Below are 18,859 nucleotides of genomic sequence, written 5' to 3'. Positions count from 1 at the left end.
GCTTGGGGGGGGGGGGGGGGTAATATCTGTAATTGTAGTATTCAGAATTTAGTTTGTATTTATATTTTCTATACCTTTTACATGCCGACCCATCTGTTCAATAAATGGGGGTACTGGTAATAAATACTGGTGGAGTTGTAGTTTTAAGTTCCAAAATTTTGAGCTGGTAGGATTTATTTTGCAGAAAGACCAGGAAATCAAGACATACTTACCTGCCAAATCTCAATCATCTCTTACAAGTACATTGAGCTTCACACAGCTCAATGCAGGATGCCTGGGGATGGTGGGACTGAATAAACTCCTGCATGCGTCCTGGCAGAATCAAATGGCACCCCACTGTGTTCTCCTCCATTGAAATGCACATCGGTCTTTCCTGATCAGCAATTAATTATTCAGCCTGGATAGATCAATGAAAGATATTGAAGGACCTCTGTAAATGTCTAATCAAGATGGTCAAAGATCTGACACCCAGAAGAGGAGCAGAGGAAGATGGAGTGAGGACAGGTGAGTATAAATAAAAAATTGCAATTGAGCAGGTATGTTTCAATATCATTAATAATATCATTGTTCATTAATAAAAATTTTTATTATATAAATCTGAATATTATTTTTAAATATTATTCTTTTACCCATTCTATTAATATAATATTCAGATTTATATATTGAAATAAAGAATTGTAAGCTCTTCGGGGCAGGGTTCTCTCCTCCTGTATCACTGTCTGTATTAGTCTGTCATTTGCAATCCCTATTTAATGTACAGCGCTGCGTAATATGTTGGCGCTATATAAATCCTGTTTAATAATAATAATAATAATAATAATAATAGAATGAAGTAAGTATTGTAGAACAATTAGGGATCTATTTGTGAAACAGTGAATCAGACATCCCCAAACATTCATTCACAGAAATCTTCCGGTTCCATGTGTTTCAGTGGCTGTAATTGATTTCCACTCTCTGTTTGATAAATAGAGTCCTTTTAAAATTGAGTGTTACTTAGGATCTCTGAAAAATCCAAAATAATATTAATTAATAGGTATTGATGAATAATATTTATTAGTGTAGTACATTAGCATGGTGGTCAGTGGGAAGAATTCCTCTTACTTTGCTGGCCATTGGGAAGAATGTCACCCTTACAGATAGCCGAAAACATCATGAGAGGTACAAATTGCTCATTGCCCAAGGAACCCCCAGCAACCTCTGGAAGAACCCTGGTTAGGAAGTGCTGATTCAGACTAAATATTGAACATACAGCAGCATAATCATGTTTTAGTGTACAGATAAACCTTGGCAGATTATACGAAAGTTTATTATACAGATTTTGGTTTGGACAAGGAAGAATACATAGCATACCACACTTCCTGTTATAAAGCTAGAAAATGATTTATTGCTGAGAAGTGTTACTGAAAGCCGCATTCCCCCTCATCACCTTCATCTTACTCATTCCAGCTCAGAGCTGCTAATATTTACTAGAAAGGCATCTAGGATATTCATCATGAAGCTTAGTCATTCATTTATTTAGAACAGAGTCAGGCATAGTAAAAATTTCCATTGCTTTGTTGCAATAGAAACATTTGTAGAAGTTCCAACCCTTTACTACAAATGTATTTTTGTATTTGTTGGCAGCCCCATTGAAAATATTTACCATTACTTATTGTTCTAATCAGTAATTTGCCCCAATGGAAACAATAAAAACCCGAAATAGGCACCAACTCTTTCCTTCCATGTTCTAAACTATATAAAAGTTAGGGTATGAGTTGGGATTAAAAGAGGAATTTTAATTATTCACCTTGAAACTGATTATATGCTCAAGATAAGCCTGATTCATTAAAGCTCTCCAAGACTGGAGAAGGCAGACTACCGTAGTTGAATGTGGATGATCCAGCAAACCTGAAATGGATCTGGTCCAGGATTGAAAATATTAGCCAACTAATAGCCAATGAATTGAAAAAAAACATTCCAGGTTTCCTGAATGCATGATACTCTATGATAGTCTATCTTTTCCAGTCTTGGAGAGCTTTATTGAATTAGATCCCATATGTCTATGAATTTTAGGTCTGCATTGTATTTTTAATGGTGTTCTACCAAAGGTATGGGCTGATATCCTTAAGTTTGTCAAGGATGTGTTTAAGAGCAGTGATCGCCAGCCAGTGGTCCGTGAGAAACTTTGATGGTCCATGTCTCTGGCCGGAGCACCCCCTGAGCTGGGGGGGGGGGGGGCGCACCGGCCGGAGTAGCAGACCATGTCCCCCGTACAAATGGATGGCTTATGAAAGCCGGACACAACTTGCCCACTGTCCCATTGCAGGCTCAGATCTGTGATGGGAAGTGAGCGGGGTTATGCCATCATGACGTCACTATGGGGGAGGTTTCTCCCCCATGCGCTGTCAGGAGCTGGTAATTTTAGTGGTCCGCAGGACCAAAAAGGTTGGTGACCAATATTTTAGAGGGTACAGGTAGGACAGAAGAGGTAGGACAAAATTAACCTACATTGATATGAGAACATGGAATGAAGCCGCAAAGTCAGGGACAAATGTAAGTGATATAGGCTTCAAGACTTGTAGCAACCAGTGAAGGTGCCATCTCCCCATTACAGTACAAAAGATTGGGACACGTGTGAGCCCTAAAGTGTGCAGCAACCAGTCTAGGAGCCATTCAATAAACACAGTACATGATCAGGGGGCCAATGTAAGCATATGGGTTTTAGGACATTTACAAGCAATCAACCCATTTCAGTACAATACGTGTGGATATTTATGAGGGATATGGTCTTTTAGCCTTGTAGCAACAAGTCTTGGAGCCATCTACACATTACAGTAGAACAGGTAGGAATGCGAGTGAGGGATATGGGCTTTGAGACATTTAGCAGTCTACGAGCTATCTTGTAACAACCAGTCCAGGAGCCATCCACTTACTACAGTACAAGAGTTGGAGCTGAATGTAAGCATGTAAGTTTTAGGACTTTTAGTAGCCAGTGTAGGAGAAATATACCTATTATAACATAAGAGGTGGGGAGATGTTTGAGGAATACGGGTTTTAGGGCTTGTAGCAACCAGTCAAGGAGCCATCTACCCATTGCAGCACAAGAAATGGGTGCAGGAGTGAGGGATTTGGGCTTTAAAACATTTAGAAATCAGTCTAGAAGCCATCTACCCATTACAGTACAAGAACTGAGGGCATTTCTGAGCAATGAAGGCCTTAAAATCCACATCAACCAATCTGAGCTATCCACTCATTACACCACAAGAGTGGGGGCCAGTGTGATGGATTTGGGTTTGAAGACTTTTAGCATCCAGTGTAGAAGTGATCTACATATTACAGCACAAGAGGTGGGCAAATGTTTGAGGAATAAGTTTTAAGACTTTGAGCAACCAGTCAATGAGCTATGTATTCATTACAGCACAAGAGATGGAGAAGTGTGAGAAAAAAGGGAATAAAACTTGCAGCAGCCAGTCTAGAAGCCAACTACCCATTATAGCACAAAAGTTGGGGGCTGGTGTGGGGGATAAGGATTTTAAAACTTTTTAACAGCCAGTTTCGACACAATATATGTATTACAGATCAAGAGGTGGGAATATTTATGATTAGTATGGACTTGTGGCAACCAGCCAAGGATCTATCTACTCATGATAACACAAGAGATAAAGGATATGGACTTTAAGACATTTAGCAGTAAAGGTGCGTACACACTTCCAATTTTTATCGTTCAAAACGAACGACGAACGATCGATTGGGCAAAAATCGTTCGTAAAAAAAGTAACCAACGACGCCGACGAACGAGGAAAGTCGTTGGATTGCAGACGTTGTTATTGAGATCCCCCAGTCCAATTACGGAACTTGTGAAACCAGTCTGAGCCTACAGAAGATTTGGAGCCTGGCACAGCGCGAGGTCAGGCGCTGAAAGTTTTGACCCACGGCTCACTTTGCCCGGCCGCGGAATTTTGATTTGTGATTCCTGGCCTCCGCTTGCTGTTTCCTCTCCCAGAATCCTTTGCTTGGCTTGCGCTCAGTGGCATTCCTCTGTGTCCCGCCCAAGTGTGTGAAATGATATAAGCCGTCTGGAATTAAAAGATTCTGAAAAAAATAGGTTTACGAGGCGACTACTGGAATGCAAAACTGGGACACAAACGGAAAAATACATTACCATTAAATTAGACTTGTTTTCTTGTACATAGCTTTGTTCTGAAGGAATTGTGTCCAAAAGCTACGAAGCTTAGCAAAGTTATTATAAGTCATAAAACTATAAATATAAAAAATGGAATCTATAGCTAGAACAAAGAATGCTTCTTCAGATTCACCTGAACATTTAAATAAAATATAAGTTAAAGTAAATTGAAGGGATCCAATCATTTGATAGCATACATCACTTAGATAATCACAGGTTTCTCTCCGTAGATGAATCCAGCATCATGCATCTTCTACTTCGTGGACTGAGATGCCACCTTGGAAATGACCCAATCACATAAATCCTGATGTCTATGTGGTTTTTGGATGTTTACAAATGTCTAACATTTGATCAGTATTCTTAACAAAAAGAAGCAATGTAAAGACAGGGTATTTTGAAATGCAGAAGCGTATTAGAGAGCAAAAACAGACTGAACATGTATAATGTTACATTTCACATTAGTATACATGTAGATTTATTCAATTAATTCCCACTTCCAAAGTGGGGTGGAAGATTAAAAAACTAGACAATAAAGCCCTTGTCAACAAAAACAAGATGTAAAGAAGATTAAAAAGCATGTCCCAACGCGTTTCGCCTCTATTGGCTTCCTCAAGGGACTTGTGGACATCAACGTGCACAGTTAGAAGCACGTGTATTAATACACACATCATTGACCATATTGATCTGAGTGCCCTTTCTATACATCATCTAACCTGGGGTTACCTTATCATTTTCCTGCGGTATTGATTCCTGTCTGAATCCCTTGCACATGCTTCTAACTTTCGACTTTGATGTCCTCAAGTCCCCTGAGGAGCCAATACAGGCGAGTTGCTGCATTGTTCAATCTGTTTCTGCGCTCTAATACACTTCTGTATTTCAAAATACCCTGTCTTTCCATTACTTCTTTTTGTTGAGAATACTCGTACATACCAGGGTATGCAGCACAACATTTACTAGGGGAAGTGAATTGGTATATTGCTACATATATATTAACATTTAATCAGCCTTTACTGCAGCCTCTTCCTTGACTTTGTAACTTTGTAAATGATAAAGAAAATGCTTCCTCTTGCCTGCAGCAGACTGATGACATCATCTCAACCTAAGCAAAAGTCAATTTCATGGGTAGAATTTCAATGATCAAAGCTATAAGCCTATGTTGTAAGAAATTTATGAATGTAGATATGTAGAAATAAATACCTAAAGACTTGTAAAGTTACTGAAAGTTCTTTAAAGTGAATTATAGCTGAAAATTAAAAATTTGCAACTGGGCAGGTTCTTTATTAGTTCATTATTATTGGTTCACTACCTGTCTCCCCGTTCCATCAGGGGCACTGCCAACCGCTTCTTCTCTTCCAACCATTGGCCAGTTTGTTTGGCCTTGGCGGGATGATGTAACTCCTGTGAATATTCCATATTGGAGTTCATTAATACGTGGCAGCCCTGAACGGATGCCAGAATGGCAAAGTGGGAATTAAACTCACCTCCCCAGAGCTTGGATCCATTGGGTCTGATTAATTAAAGCTCTCCAAGGCTGGAAAGGATGCACTTTTATCTGTGAAGCTGGGTGATCCAGCAAACCTGGAAAGGATCTTGTCCAGGATTCAAAACATTTGCTAGCAAATTGCAAATGACAAAATCCAGTCAAGGTTTGCTGAATCTTCTCCCTAGCCTTGGAGAGCTTTAATAAATCAGGCCCACTATCTTCAACTGGTTCCATTTCAAGGTTTGAGATCTTCTGCCATTTTTTTTTGGAACAATGTAGCTCCAAGATATGTCCAAAAAAACAACACTACAGACAATTGCGGACAGGCAGGTAACTTTGTTTTCGTGCAGGACTGAATCTTTGTTTTTTTAATATTAATTCCACTTTAAATAAAAGTTAAAAATAGCAACGTTTTAATTTTGCAAGATCAATTCACATGCATAAAATAAACATGAACAATTCACATTTATTTTAGAAATGGATGCAGCTCACTGGTCCTTTAAGTCTCCTAGAATTTTTGAAGCATTTTTAAGAAACGTTCAGCTGCCCGGACAACGCACAAAGCTCTTTCCGTCTGCGGTGGACTCCCGACGTGGAGAAGTCACAGTAAGTCTTATTAGAGAACTCTGTCAAATTGTAATTATGTATCCATTGTCACATTTTGCTAGTTAACGCTTTGTATGAGACTTACTGCTTCGCGAGATGCTCGTTAGAAGCAGGGTCATCCGAGGTAACAGACTTTTTTTCCCACCTCCAGGCATCCAACTTGGATCGTCGCTGTAAGTACATCTTACCCATCGAATTACCAAAATAGCAACCTGCTTAATCCCTTTTGCTGAGAGGAACAATGCAGCAATTCAGACTCCCGCAGAAATAGGATCCTATGTAGGCACTGGCAGGGCCAATATTGTTATTTTTGTTAGAAAATGAAAAAAAAGAAAGGAATTCGGCGATGGGTGTTTGATTAAAGAGTTTATTGTCTTGTTATTAATCAGATTTGTTTTGGGTCTTTCCAATGCTGGTTGTCTAGAAATGATTCCTTGACTTAAAAGCTTTTTTTATTTTTGGTTTGAGATAAAACCATTAAAGGGATTTTTGATTGGAAGGAATTTAACGGTTGTAAACAAAGGCATGTCTGCCTGGATAAAGAAGGAATCAGTTGCATAATCCGCCATTGCCAGGCTTTGAGATTGGAGCTGTCTGGCATTGGGAGTCTGTCGAAAATTGCAATAGGGCCCCCCTTCCAAAAAAAAAGATGTAGTCCGCTGGAGGTCTGTATTTTTTACCCTGGCATTCATCCATTGCACCTGTCTGACCTGCTGACTAATCTTTGCAGCTAATTTAAATGGCTGAATGTGAGAAAAAGTATTTTGGTATGTTTGTGTATTTAAAGTCTGTTTGTAGACTTGTACCTTTTATAGTTATATTCCCTTGTGTGGTATGATTTGTTATTGTGCAGAAATTTCAGAACTGTTTAAGAGCCACGCCCCTCAGCATAGGTGTCCCCACCAAGATATATGTTATAGGGGAATAGAAGACATGTGTTTGACTTTGTCTGCTACTGAGAGCATTGGGTCTAACTCACTAAATGACTCAAATTTTTATGTTTGTAATAATTCAATAACAATTTCCTGTCCTTCCCTCCAGTGCTCTGTTATGGCACAGCTGAGTAACAGCCACACCCCTCCGCACAAGTATAACACATGTATGTTGTACATTAGTAACAATTCTATTTCCTCTCTAGTAATCTGGTATGGCAGAGCTGAGTAACAGCCACACCCCTCCGCACAAGTATCACCTATATATGTTGTAGGGGAAGATAAGAGGTATATCTGACCAGGTCTTCTACTGAGAAATGATGACTTGGAGCATGGGGTCTAACTCACTAAATTACTCTAACTTTTACATTAGTAACAGTTCTATTTCCTGCTTTCCCCTCCAGTAATCTGTCCTAGCAGAGCTGAGTAACAGCCACACCCCTCAGCAAAAGTATCACACATATATGTTGTAGCGGAAGAGAAGGGATATATCTGACCAGGTCTTCTACTGAGAAATGATGACTATGAGCACGGGGTCCAAATCACTAAAATACTCTAACTTGTACATTAGTAACAATTCTATTTCCTGCTCTCCCCTCGAGTGCTCTGTCCTAGCAGAGTAATCTGTTATGGCAGAGCAGAGTAACAGCCACACCCCTCAGCACAACTGTCACCCAAATTTGTTGTAGCAGAAGAGTAACCATCACACCCCTTAGCGTTGATGTCCCCACTCAGATGTATATTGTAGAGGAAGAGAAGGGGATGCAACTTTTGTATTCATAAAAATGCTGCATCCCACTCTCTCTCTTCCATTAGTTCTCTGTCTTGGCAGAGCTGAGTAACAGCCACACCCCTCAGCAAAAGTATATTCACCCATGTATGTTGTGAGGGAAAAGAGTTTGTTTGACCAGGTCCACTGTTGAAAGCTGATGAGCACTGGGTTTACCTCTCAAAATGACTCCAACATTTTATTAGTAAGAATTATATTTCCTGATCTCCCCTTTAATCTTCTGCCCTTACAGAGCTAAGTAGCAGACACACCTCTCAGCAGAAATTTTGTTACACAGACGTCTATTGTAGAGGAGGAAAGGGGCCTGAATAGATGTGCTATTGACTGGTGATTACTGAGAGTAATGGGTCTAACTTTCTACATGACGCTACCCTTTACCTTTTGTGAAATTGCAGTTTTCGGCTCTCCCCCTCCAGTGCTTTGTGCTGGCAGAGCAGAGTAATAGCCATGCCCCTTTTACCAATCTTCCCTATACAGACTTGTATTTCAGAAGGGTGACTGTTCTATTTTCAGTGCTGATTACTGAGTACTCTAGATCTATCTCTAAAGTCTATTAAACTGCACAATTTTTCTGAGATTATGAAGAACTAAGTGGAGGTCTGTACAAATGATTTGTTTGTTAGTACAATGTGTATCTAACTACAAATCTATATATGTGACTACCAGTGGGCTGTAAGATAAACCTACAATAATAACTGAAAATATTGAAAATACAATATTATATCCTTTAAAATGATATATTGTAACAGATGCTCAAAGGCTGCCCATGGATGTGAACCTTAGATGGCACAATGCGGATCTACCCAGAGAATTCTCTTTAATCAGCTTATTTTTTACCTTTTTGTATCTTCTGCACAAATGCCTCTTCTTCTGCTTCCATACGCAGAGAAGTTAATTTAGGTCATAAATACAATTTTCAAACATTGTGCAAGAGACTTTCAGTGCTGTAATTGGAACTGGCAGATATCTGAGACATTATTTTGCTGAAAAATCTCTTTACAAACCTGTTCCATCTCCTGAATGAAATACATTCAAGGGAATTGAACGTAAGCACCCACGAATTTCATCCAGGAGACAGCAAATAACACATTATGGTTGTCGGGCTGTCATGGACAACTGTCTACGTGAATAAAAGGAAAGATATGAAATACTTAACTTTTAATTGGTTTTATTTTTGTTGCAGAACGTTTTCGTAGGACGTCAAAAACAAAATGATAAAAAAGAATTTGAACATTTAGGAGCCAGTTCAATAGATTGAAGTTCTCTGTGGGAGATGATAGCAGCCGGAGAAATACTAATCCATATCTGAGTTCTCTTAGGGACATGTATTGATGAGTTTTGCATTCTCATTCAAGTCTATGGGCAATTCAATCACATGTAAATGCCCTTGTCAATGATCTCAGAATTATTACAAAAGGCCAAAGCCTATTATGTTCCTCAATCACCTGTAGTCTGATTTCAAGAAGCAACCTGCGTGTGGAGTGGGTGGCTTGGCTTCCTAAATCTGTGCTGTGAAACTTGCTACAATGTTAAAGTATCAAAAATCATATTATTTTACGTCCTAATGATACAATAATTTCTCTTGTTCTGTATTCAGTCTTCATAAAGCCTTTCTATGCTTTGCAGAAAACATAAAACCTGTGGCTACAACTCATGCTCCATTCAGAATGTCTTTATTTGTAGCCACCACATTTGTGCTTTGCAGAGCTGAGACTACAAGTGTGACCACCCCATCTATGATACACAATGCATGGAATCATGGGACATTGAGTTTTTTTTATAAGCAGGAAGCTGACATTGCAGTCACTCTGCTGCCCTCTAGTTTTCAGCCAGAGATAGTGAAAACCACCAGAAGCCTCTACACAGATTCACTGCATAAATCTACACTTTTTAATATATAAAACTCATATATGATTGTTCTGGATTTCTGGAACTAAACCCCTCCATACACCCATCCTTGCTCCATCATGGGGTCCCCCCATCTTCCTTCCTGTGATCTTGATTGGCCAGACCAGCCATTCCTGTGCAGGTGAGCTGGAGTTTGATTGGAGACATAAAGGGAGAGAGGGAGAGGAAAGAGAGAGAGATAGAGAGAGAGAGAAGGAGAAGAGAGAGAGAAGGAGAGAGAGGGAAAGAGAGAGAGAGAAGGAAAGAGAGGGAAGGAGGGAGAGAGAGAGAGAGGTGGGGAGAGAGAGGGAGAGGCAAGGAGAGAGAGGGAAGGAGAAGAGAGAGAGAGAGAGAGAGAAGAAGAAGAAGGAAAGAGAGGGAAGGAGAGAGAGAGAGGGAGAGGGAGAAGGAGAGAGAGAGAAGGAGAGAGAGAGACGAAGGAAAGAGAGTGAAGGAGAGGGAGAGAGGGAGGGAGAGAGAGAGAGAGGAAGGAAAGAGATGGAAGGAGAGAGAGAGCGAGAGAGAGAGAGGTGAGAGAGAGAGAGAGGAGAGAGAGAGAAGGAGAGAGAGAGAGGTGAGAGAGAGAGGGGGAAAAGAGAGGGGGGAGAGAGAGAGAGAGAGGTGTGAGAGAGAGAGGGAGAGGAGATGCAAGGGAGACAGAAAGGAATAGAAAGAAAGAGGGAGAAAAATAATAATGTGACATTGGAGTGGTGATTCATAGCCATCTATTGATCTATCTATAAAAAACAGATGTAAGGGAGAATAGATAGTAAAGTCGTAAATGTGACACAGAGGAGGGGAAGACCCTGCCCTGAGGAGCTTACACTCTATCTATCTATCTATCTATCTATCTATCTATCTATCTATCTATCTATCTGTCTGTCTTTCCTTATAATATACAGCTATCTAAAATCAAGAACGTCAATGAAAAAAGAACATTACACTGTACATCACAAACTCAGATTTCGTTCCATTATTTTCTATATGATGTTACTACAATCTGGATAGTGGAAACCATTACGCAAGCTTCCCTAACCGCCCAGATTCAGTATCACATATTTAATCTTCATTTCTAATGTAAATAATTCAATATCATTTTTTACTCAACATATAGCATTTTCCCAGGCCTACGCTCCTTTAACTTATATTTTCTGGTGACATGTCCAAGGTACTCTGCCAGAAGATGCATTGAAATTCTATAATAGACGTATAAAATAAAAATTGGACGTAAATGTATTTGGACACTATCTATTTTCCATTTTTTCTTAAGGCGTATACGGTGCCTAAGAATTACAGTATGTCACTTTTTATTTAGTAATTTTTCTTTGTTTATAATAAATCAGCAGAGCTCATGAAATGTTCATTTTAGTTTTATTATTTTACATTGAGTTTGTAAGGAAAGTTTAGGGTTCCCAAAGTGTAAAGATTCTGTCCAAAGACATAAACATTTTTAGGCCATACATTATTGTATTAAACAATTAGATATTCTGCATGCAAAGCAGGATCCCCTAGAAGGCAGCCTAGGCAGGAGTCCAGGGCCCGATGGATGTTCAGGGGGGCCCAGCTACAACCCCTATAGCCCTGCAATATATCAGGGTGTACATCCCAAGTTTTGGAGATAGGGAAGAGTTCTCCACATGTTTGTGTGGGTTTCCCCTGGGTACTCCTGTTTCCTCCAACATTCCAAAAACATGCAGTGATGTTAATTGCCCCCCCCCCCCCCCTAAACAAAATAAAATAAAATTGATCTTAGTCTGTGCTAATTGTATATAACTGTGGTGGGACATTAGATTATGAGCCCCTTGAAGGACAAACACTAGGTAATAATAATAATATAGAATAGTCATATTATAGTTATATATAGTGGTGTATGCAAAAATGATTGGTTAAACTAACTATTCCTTTTTTATTTCTTTACAACAACATTTCCTTTATATTATCTGGCTGGATGATGGTGTAGTGTAAAATAACATATTGGTTGTAGTTGTATTAGTTATATTGCTTTTAAGGTGTAGATATTCACACAAAAATGGGCATCTGGGGCCGAAGGAGGAACAGTCATACCAAATCAGAGACAATTGGGAGGTATGGGCCATGGGACAGCATGATTGATCAAAGCTGTGAATTTCAAAGGATTATTATTATCATCTTGTATATTTAAAGCGCTGACATATTGCTGTACAGAATTCATAGTCAAATCACTAACTGTCCTTTAGAGGTGCTCACAATCTCATGTCTCTTCAATAGTCATTGATCAAGGCCAGTTTTCGAGGGAAAGCTAGTTATTCTAATTGAATGTTTTTGGAACTGCATTGAAACACGAAGAACAAACTCAACAAACTTAATCCTGGCTGAGGTTCAAACCAAGGACCCCAGTGCTGTAAAGGCAAGAGTGCCAGCCACTGAGCCAACCATGCCACCCATGGGGAAGATGAACTTGTAAGAAGTTGTTCTCCCATGGGGAAATCCATTGCAGTATGGAAAATGAATTTGGGGTGATTTCTATAGGACTGTTACAAAGATGCCACCTAGCCTGGGGTCCTCTTCTATCCAAATGCATCCCTGTTTATATAGTATCCATACACACAGAATGAATGACATGACTTGACTTTATGTTGATGCAACATTTTCAGTGCGTCTAAAGACATTTTCTCAACAAATATGCCAGTTAGGGCTTTTGGCTTCACTCTTGACTTTTCAGATCTGTATGCTTGATGCCAGATAGTGAATCAGGATCAGAAACCAACGATGAAATAACATTTTCAGAAATTGAGGATAAATAACTGTTTCTCGATGATGGGTGCCCATTAATTCTTCCATAGACAAAGGCCAGTGGAGTCCACACGCCCAGAATAAATGAAGCTGTGTCAAAATGCATGGGTTTATTTGACAATAACTCTATGGGGTCTGTTTATAAAGCAGTGAATCTGACATTCATCAAACCGGTGGAGAATGATCAGAGATCATTGGGAAATGAAAACATTTTAAAGTTTCTTTGATGGAAAAACCAATATGTATGGATAAAACCATCGAATAAATCAATGTCATCCATGTCAAATCCTGATTTTCTTGTCATTATGAAACATGGTGTTCCAGCCCCTTGAGTCTACCAGAGGGCTGGGACACCAAATGATGGTGGGCATTTTTGAAATCTGAATCGGTTTCTTGCACAAAGTGGATACATGTAGGAGGGTTCCATATAACCTAATTATGGGATCCAAGAGGACTTTACATTTTGGATGAAGAAGTAAAGAAAGGTGAACTCACCTGAGTTTGATTCCTAGTGGGTGTAAGGAAGGCCCCTAAACTAGGTGACCTTTGGTGGGCCAACACTGCCTACTACATACATATTAGCTGGTTAGGGGCTGAGTTGTTGACTGGTGGATTTAAAAGGCCGTAAAGCACCTGAAAACCTCTAGCCAATAGGAATGTTGCCCCCATTTTTATTATCAATCCTGCTCCCATTCTATGTACGATTGGCTAGTAAAAATAGGAAGATCCCCCCCCCATAATACCACAAGCCAATGGGAAGACTGCCCGCCATGTACATTAGCAACCATTCCCCAGCAGTGATCTACCCAACCCTTTCTGCAAACCCTACCTAACAGTAAACCATATTCCATCCCATTTAAGGAGGATAGTTCCTTTTATTTTACAGTTAATTTGCACTGTGTGGAAAAAACAGGCGTCATGGAACATGGGAATTTAGCCAGGGTTTGATGAAAATTCTCCTCGGGCGAGCACTGTGTGTCCTAAAAGATTGCCTATTTCTTGGGTGTTCTATTGTCTCTTTGTGAACAGGAAGGAACATCGCATTCCGCAGAGTTAACATGACTTAAAATTGCAAAAACAACACAACAAATCATAGAAACAATGGGCTGGCTAAGTATAAGAACAAAACACAAAGGTGAAAAAAAACAATAAACAGCACACAGAACAAATCACAAATAAACAGAAATAGTAATGGGATGAAAAAACCACTATCTAGTCATTGAACCTCAACCTATTCCGGGCTACAGCTGTCACATTTGGAAAGTGTTAAAAATGTGTAATGAAATTTTAATAAGATTTTTCTTTCTTACTTTTAACAGATTATCGACATGCTCACTGTGTTGTACTTTCATTTTATTTTTTGCTGTACTTTCATTTTAATTCTAGCGTGTATTAGGATTTTTTTAAATTCACCCTCCATTGGTTATCTGTATAAGAGAGTGCAATCAGCATCATTCTGCCTTGCATGGATTTTGCATTCTATACTCTGCTTGAAGTTAATCTGTTGGCAGATATTAAAGCAACACATGTATTAAAAAACTAAAATGTAACTCATGTATCTAAATTTTTCATAATATCAGCACCATCAGTACTATGAGCCAGTAACGCTCTGCTTCATTTACATGTATTGGCAAAAACATGTTGACAGTAGGAAAAAAGTTAGCTTCATCAGTCTGCTGCTTCTCCTTCATTCTCCAATCACATTGGGAAAATGGCACTGTAACTAAGTCATATTGTTGTATTGCAGTTGAGAAAACTGAGGTCAGCAACCACGTTGTTTGGTAATTCAGGTCTGTGAAACTTAAGGTTGGCTGGACAAAATTCTTTGGCACTGTTTGGTAAATCATATGGATGTTACTATGGTGTTACCATCATGATTTAGCAAGGCCTAATAGTATATGAACTTTACAATAAGTACTAACTGCCCTTTGTAGCTGCAGCAACTGTGGAGCAATTCCTTTTTAAAAAGTTTTCCCAGGAGCATTGAGGTTCTAGTGTAAGTCAACTCAGTTTACTGTGTTTTCCCCAGTCTAAGCACCTCCGCTTACATTAATTCTCTCAGCCCATCCTCCTCCTCAGCATTTCCTTCATACCTTGGCTCCCCTACCCCACCTCCTAGCAGTGACTTACAAGCTTTTGGACCTTTTTGTTGTTCTCAAGGACTCATAAGTCAAAAACTGTCAAGGAGCAAATATCCATAGATAAAGCCTAAACTTTCTTTTGCTGTGCTTGGTTTGTTTTTTCATTAAATACTCACTAACCTCTGTAGCTGCAGCCACTGCGGAGCAGTTTGTTTTTTAAAAGTTTATTCCAGATGCACTGAAGTGCTAGTATAAGTTAGCTCAGCATAACCTGATATCCTAACTCTGGGCAACTCAGCTTACATTTCTTCCCCTCTCAGCCCACCCTCCTTCTCTTCCTCAGCAATAACTTCATACCTTGGCTCCCCTACCCCACCTCCTAGCAGTGACTTACAAGCTTTTTGTGGTTCTCAAGGACACATCAAGTCAAAAACAAATATCCATATATCGTGTATTGTGTGTAAAGCCTAAACTTTATTTTGCTGTGCTTGGTTTCGCTTTGCAATAACTAATCACTATGCTTTGTAGCTGCATCCATTGTGGAACAATTCCTCTTTAGTGCTAGTGTAAGACAGCTCAATAATCCCTGCTTGCCCCACTCTGGGCAGTTCAGCTTACATTACCCCCCCCCCCCCTCCGAAAAGTGATTAAGCAGCTAAGCTTATTCTGCTTTTCCTCCCAACAATGACTTAGGAGTTTGGCCCACCCCCCACTTTCATTTCAGCGTTGACTCCACATTTCAGCTCCCCTTCCACTTCACACCTCCAAACGGTAACTCAGCTAACGCTATCCTCTTCTTCTAGCAATGGCAGCTATTCAACCTTCAAATCTCTGAACACAGTACAGATGCACAGAATGATTGAAACAATATGCAGCAATCCAACAATATTAGCGCATATTCTATTTAATTTAGGAATTAATTACCCCACAGTGGTTGCAGCTGCAGAGGTCAGTGATGTCTTTTTAGAAAGCTCAATTACTGCTTGTTATGTATATAAATAATATTTAAATGTTCATAGCTTTGTCAAAGGTTCAAACAAAGAAGTAAAAACCATGTACCCAGACAGTAATTACTACTGATACTTTCACTAGTTTGTCCTGCAATGTGAGATTAGCCAGAAAGCCAGGATTAGCCTTCGCCCCCTTGCACATTGTCTATAGATTATTCATCATTAGAACAAAGTGCTCCGCTCAACTTATGCAATCAATATTACTAAACAGCTCATATAAAACAATTACATCAGTGAAGAATCGAAAAAAGCTTCATTTTGAGAATTGCACATCAAAACATTCATGATGAGGGTCATTAACTGTGAATCTGCTTATCAGTGCGTCAATATTTCATTGAGGATTGGTCAGTAAAATTCCCAGATTCAATGCATTGTTATGGAGATGCTCATTTATCAAACATGTAAATGGAAAAATTCAATAGATGACTGAGCATTCATCCACATATCTAAAAGTACCAAAATGTTCTCTGAATTTTTATCTTATCATTTCATGCGTTTAGTTGCAATTATGTTGTAACATTTTTTGTTGTTTTCAAGGACACATCAAGTGAAAAACTGATAAACGGCAAATATCCAAAAATACTCTAATAAAGTGAGGATAAAGCCTAAACTTTCTTTTGTTGTGCATGGTTTGAGTTGGGGGCATCTATACTGCTTGCATCCAACAGAAAAGTGAATTGATGGCATCTGAACCCTAATTTTTTTTATTTTTATATTATAAACATTTTTCTCTAATATTATAGCAGTAATGTCAATGTAAGGAATTTAAAATATTGGATTGGCAGCTTCTACACCCCAAATAATTCCCCCAATCACCTTAAGCTGGTAAAAGAATAAGTGCATCTAGAATTAAAGTGTTTTGATATTCAAATCTGATACAAGTTTATTCTATTGACAGATTGTTTACAGAGCTATTGCATTTTAGGGATTCTATCACCACCAAAATATTTTCCAATATCCTTCTTTTTTATTGGTTAAATATACCTGATGCCCCAACAAATCCAGTGACGTTTTATTGTAATCTACTGCTCCACTTTGCATGAATGGCCTCCTTTCTTTTTTATAGGCAACAAAAATTAGCCCTCCCCAAACAATCATGCTGTTTCGTCTTACTTTGTAAAATAATACATTTGCACCCAAATCCAAGTTCCTTGTTGGTGCCATCTTTGGCTACCATAGGTCACTTAATTCAATGCTGCAGAAGGGAACCAAGCATCTGTAGCACTGGATTAGTGACCAGCACAGAATAATATGGTACTGGCAAGAAACTTGGATTTAGGTGCAAATGTATTGTTTTACAGAGTAAGAAAAAATGGCATGATGGCATAAATTCTCCAACCGGTGGCATTTTTTGACTGGTAGGTCCCTAATCCAGTATTGCAGATGCTCCACCAGTTCCCCCGTACTCTGATGTCACTGCTTCTGTATATTCTTCTTGATCCATACTGGGCTGCTGATAGCAGGACTGGTTCCATCTTCCACGCTGTTAAAGCACCTGATGCCTCCAGGAATATGTGACATTGATATCCAAGGTTTCTGCAGCAGGTAGCTGGCACAGCATTCTTGCCTAGGTGTCAATCAGGGGATAGGTGTTGCAAGAAACAAAAAAGTAAATAGAAAAAAAAATACAAAGGTAATTTTTTACAGAATGTTGGGGTGGATTTTTTTAATTTGTGAAAAGGAAGAAAAAGAATGCATTATAATTTATTTTTTGATGAAACACACTGTATATAAGTTTTGTTGTGAATAGACAAGGAGATCGAGCACTGCATTGTATGTAGATGCCAACCAATGCCAGTTTCTCTCTGTACCCATATATCAGCTGCGAATTTTCCTGGGTGGGAGAGGTAGATAGTACGGCTTACACTTTAATACTCCCCCTTCTTTGGATTTTGTTTAATAACCTCTTTGTTGCTGCTTCACCTTGCGTGTCTATAAGCCATTCATATTTTCACTTTGTTGTGTAAACGCTACATCGCGCTCATTAATCACAATCCTAATGACTGAGCATTGTGTGAGTCCATGCTTGTGGTTTGCGTGTGTGGTCTTATGTATGCTGCTTCTTCCATAACATAGGCATTTTATGATCCTACCAGCTGCTGAGGTACTATAAGTCCAAGCATGCATCCAGTTTATGACTGCACAGCTTAAAACACATATAAACCTTTAGATCAGGGGTGTCCAAACTTTTTGCAAAGAGGGCCAGATTTGGTGAGGTGAAAATGTGAAAATTCAGCATGTACTCAGAGTTAGTGTGGGCGTGGTCTGCGCCGGTCCTGCAAGCACATGCCCACCAGGGTGACGTGAGGGATTCCTAGTGTGGGCTACGTGCAGAGCACATTCTTGGGATCAGAGTGGGCGTGGTTTGTGCAGGTCCCACACAGCACACGCCCACAAAAATGACGTAGGGGATTGCCTGTGCACATATGGGGACTCCCGCCCTACCGATAATGCCCGCCGAGTAGCAGGCCGATAATTGCAAGGGGATTGATCAACTATATTGAAATATAAAAAAGCTTTTTTTGTACACACAGTATTTTATACTGTGGTCAACAGTGCTGGCGGGCCGCATATTATTGATTTTATGACAGAGGCTGTGGGCCAATGGAAATCTGAACACCGGCTGCAATCAGCCCCCGGGCCAGACATTGGACATGCCTGCTTTAGATGAAATCAGCCAAAATGTTCTAGGTGCAAAAAAAACAAAGTTTTACAGGTAATTAGTATTTATGCATCTAAATTTTATTGCTGATTGAAGGTTCAGTTGGGTTTTAAATTGAAATAATGGCTTTAAACTGGACATGGATATCAGATGAGTAATGGCTGACCATAGATTTTAGGAGGATTTGATGTTTGGAGAGCTGTGTATATTTGATCCAACAGCATAGTATACGACCATTGTGAGTCATTTCAGAAGGGAAGGGGACACCAGTCACATCCATATGTGCTGGCAGTAAATGTTGAGTCACCCAACTGCCTGGAAATCTAATTATTACATATATGAGTCTATGGTACAGATGAGATAATCATTGCTTGGGTGATTGGATCTGGAAATGATCAGGATTAATAAACGATCTCTTAGGTGACTTGAACGGGTTTTTCTTTAATGCTTTCCAATGGAGCCTGGGAAAAGAAG

The 18,859-nt window shown here is 39.4% G+C and overlaps 1 long non-coding RNA gene across 1 annotated transcript in view; it reads left to right on the top strand.

Moving 5' to 3' along the window:
• Window positions 1–6,146: 6,146 nt before the first annotated feature.
• The window catches only part of LOC140342629 (uncharacterized), a 93,699-nt gene continuing 80,986 nt past the window's right edge, over window positions 6,147–18,859 (top strand). Inside the window, exon 1 of the long non-coding RNA XR_011923114.1 lies at window positions 6,147–6,251. This is a non-coding gene — a long non-coding RNA (uncharacterized lncRNA). The remainder of the gene's footprint in view (window positions 6,252–18,859) is intronic.

This window comes from Pyxicephalus adspersus, chromosome 12, assembly GCF_032062135.1.
Source record: "Pyxicephalus adspersus chromosome 12, UCB_Pads_2.0, whole genome shotgun sequence".
In the NCBI taxonomy this organism is placed as follows: Eukaryota; Metazoa; Chordata; class Amphibia; order Anura; family Pyxicephalidae; genus Pyxicephalus; species Pyxicephalus adspersus.
This window is presented reverse-complemented; position numbering and strand designations above follow the sequence as displayed.